The 3,623-nt window shown below is 39.0% G+C and overlaps 1 long non-coding RNA gene across 1 annotated transcript; it reads right to left on the bottom strand.

The window, feature by feature from the left end:
• Positions 1–1,288: 1,288 nt before the first annotated feature.
• LOC149386862 (uncharacterized) lies at positions 1,289–3,290 on the bottom strand. The gene is made up of 3 exons (XR_016301405.1): positions 3,192–3,290; positions 2,722–2,817; positions 1,289–1,693 (listed from the first exon to the last, which is right to left on the bottom strand). It is a non-coding gene; the product is annotated as an uncharacterized LOC149386862 (long non-coding RNA).
• Between the last annotated feature and the right edge of the window lie 333 nt (positions 3,291–3,623).

Here is a 3,623-nt window from a genome sequence, read left to right as displayed (position 1 = left end):
GGCTTGTTAGGATGATGGTTACCATATTTTCGAGAATACGTAGGCGTATAATTAGTTTTCGATCCCTACAAAAATTTCATAAACCCCCTTCAAAGCCAAAGGGGGTAGTACACGAAAAACATGCAAAATTTGAAACTACTATAACTCTTTCAAATGGTGCCGGATTTTGAAGACTCTTGGCTTGTTAGGATGATGGTTACCATATTTTCAAGAATATGTAGGCGTATAATTTTTTTTCGATCCCTACAAAAATTTCATACACCCCCTTCAAAGCCAAAGGGGGTATAGAACACGAAAAACTTGCAACAATAGAAACTACCACAACACTTTCAAATGGTACCGGATTTTGAAGACTCTTGGCTTGTTAGGATGATGGTTACCATATTTTCGAGAATACGTAGGCGTATAATTAGTTTTCGATCCCTACAAAAATTTCATAAACCCCCTTCAAAGCCAAAGGGGGTAGTACACGAAAAACATGCAAAATTTGAAACTACTATAACTCTTTCAAATGGTGCCGGATTTTGAAGACTCTTGGCTTGTTAGGATGATGGTTACCATATTTTCGAGAATATGTAGGCGTATAATTAGTTTTCGATCCCTACAAAAATTTCATAAACCCCCTTCAAAGCCAAAGGGGGTATAGTACATGAAAAACTTGCAAAATTTGAAACTATCATAACTCTTTCAAATGGTGCCCGATGTTTAAGATTCTTGGCTTGTTAGGATGATAATTACCTTATTTTTCGAGAATATGTAGGCGTATAATTATTATTCGATCCCTACAAAAATTTCATAAACCCCCTTCAAATCAAAAAGGGGTAGTACACGAAAAACTTGCAAAATTTGAAACTACCATAACTCTTTCAATTAGTGCCCGATTTTTAAGATTCTTGCGTTGTTAGGGTGATTGTTACCTTATTTTCGAGAATATGTAGGTGTATAATTAGTTTTCGATCTCTATAAAAATTTCATAAACCTCTTCCAAAGCCAAAGGGGTTAGTAAACGAAAAACTTGCAAAATTTGAAACTACGATAACTCTTTCAAATGGTGACCAATGTTTAAGATTCTTGGCTATTTGATTAGTTAATCTTTCCTTGACTTACTAATTTTAGATTCACCCGATAGACGGGTTTACGGGAAAAGCAGGAACAGACGTTTCTCAGATTCCAGCTGAGATATCTGTTCTAGGGACTACAAGGGTCACACCTTGCTTTCTCTTTCAAAATACTATGACGAGCATATTAAACAATATTTAATCGAGTTCTACTCGAAACGATGTGTCACGACCCGCAGGACACCCGTCGCCCTCGGATTGCGACCTTTCTCGTAACATTTTCATAATCATTTATATTTTCAAACGAAATGAACATAAAACATTTTCAAACGTCATTTATAAAACGTTTATTGAACAACAGCGGAAATAAATTTAATTTACATATAAGGAATAACAAAGGTTTCTAGAGCTAGTCCGCTAAAAACTGGTAAAATTTTTCGCTTTTAAAAGGGTTAAATTAAAAATGCGGACTACCCTAGCTTGCTATCCATAAGCTATATAAAACTTTCACGAGCATATAAGCTCGGTTTTCAAAAACCTGATACCCATTTCCCAAAAAGACATTTCCTATGCCACAGGTCGTCATGAGATCTACCTTGACTAGCACTCCTGCTTCGCCTGAGCTTTTCCTTTATCTACAAAGAGAGGGATTTAAGGGGTGAGTCACGCCGACTCAGTAAGCAGGATATCTAACCTAGCACTACATGAGATGCATGGGTGCAGATGATAGAATGCAGATGACAGCAGGTGATAGATTCAGAAGAATAAAGAAGTTCCATCATACAATCAGGATAACAAAAATCTCATTCAATCAACAGAGACATATTCAGTTTTAGAACCCCGTTCTAAAACAATCAAACACATAATCATATAGGAATCCGGCTAACAACCGTCTTCCTAGAAACTCATCCATCTCACTCATACCGGCGCCTTACATCAGTGGACTGGCCAATCAACACTTCAGTCCGCAGCCGTTCATGAGAGATGAGTAAACCATTCTGAGAACTTGAGCCAAACCCTCAGAAGGCCGAAGTTTTAACGTCTGGGATCCACTAGCACATGTAGGAGGGCCTTAGCGCGCGTTTGGTAGAGGGAATCAAACCCTCACCAATCCCTGATCGATCCAGGGTTCATATTTCCTTCCGGACAGGTAAGCCACCCATCGACTTCCCATTAAAGGGCCTTCGGGAATGCCACTCGCTACAGGAGCTGTCTACAGCCTACCTGTCTATCTTATTACAGGAGGAGATCTTATCGGGATAAAGCCCGTCATTAACATTATTAATTTCACTGTATGGCTCTTTAAGTATTTTACAAGGAGTTGTCGACAGCTGTGAGGCTGGACCTTCTCCTAGAACAGTTCCTCTCGGGATTGAATCCGAAGGACACCGTCTTTCCTCCTCCTGTTGTCCTCTCATCAGGACAAAGGGGTAAAACCTATAACAGAAGCTCAACATAACTTTAAAGGCTTCAAGGTTCTTAACCCGCTAACCGTTTAACCCTATCATTTTATTATCTTATTAGTTAGTGGCCGAAGCCTTATTCGGTCATCTTGTCTAACTGAGGGTTTCTCTTTGTTTTAGGATTAAACGAAGAAACATAAACAATTATTCTACTAGGCACCATTCCCCTTTTTGGCGCCTCAAACTTAAATCCCACTTACCCGGAATAGTTCGTCAGAGAACTCGATGAATTCCGGAGGACACTTTGCTTTACACGCTTCCCGAGACCTTTAGCACGTCCTGCAGCGTCGAGAGAACTAGAATCCGAAGTTGAAACTTCATTAGTTATCGAACTACTTGAAAAGATAATGGTCGTCGTCGGGATTAGATTCGAGTCGGTTCGGAATTCGAGAATTTAATTCATTATTCTCCGGTTTTTCGGAAGTCACACTTATTCAAGACTCGCGTATTTTCGTATCGAGAACAATACGAAATAAAATCCAACAACATGCTTATGAGTCTTAAATAAATTGATCCGAATAAAAAGTAACCGAGAATTCCAAAGCGAATCAAATTAAACTCTTAAACGTTATTAAATAAATAAACATAAATTATTTATTTAAATACGTGAAATACATCACATAATCAAATCCAAGAGTATTTAAACGCGAGACGCGATTAAAAGACTCACGAGTTAATCGAGCTTTAATTTCGATAACTCTTTCTTAGAATCTTCAAAACCGGCTTCGTCGCCTTCGCCTCGTCCGGTTTCCGTTCGTCCGTCCAGATCTGTAATCAAGTCATTGAATCCGATAACGAGTCAATTTCACACTTTCAAACTCATAATCAACTCCAAACCAAGCAAACACTTAACCAGCCCCGGCTGAACACACAGAATCAAACGCTCGGCAAAACACAAACAAATCACAAGAATTTCCCGACAGCCCGACCCACTAGCGCTTAAGCCATCATAACTCGAGCTACCAAACTTGAAATCGATTGATTCTAGCGGCAAATGAAAGTAGACTCATGTAGCTTTCTAACGAGATATTACAAGCATACATACGACAAGAATAGCTATCTCAAAAACAGCCCGTAATTCCCGGTTACAGTTCTGGAAATC

This window comes from Urtica dioica, chromosome 9 (assembly GCF_054948205.1).
Source record: "Urtica dioica subsp. dioica isolate 48M chromosome 9, U.dioica_male_clone48M_v1_H2, whole genome shotgun sequence".
Taxonomy (NCBI): domain Eukaryota; kingdom Viridiplantae; phylum Streptophyta; class Magnoliopsida; order Rosales; family Urticaceae; genus Urtica; species Urtica dioica.
This window is presented reverse-complemented; position numbering and strand designations above follow the sequence as displayed.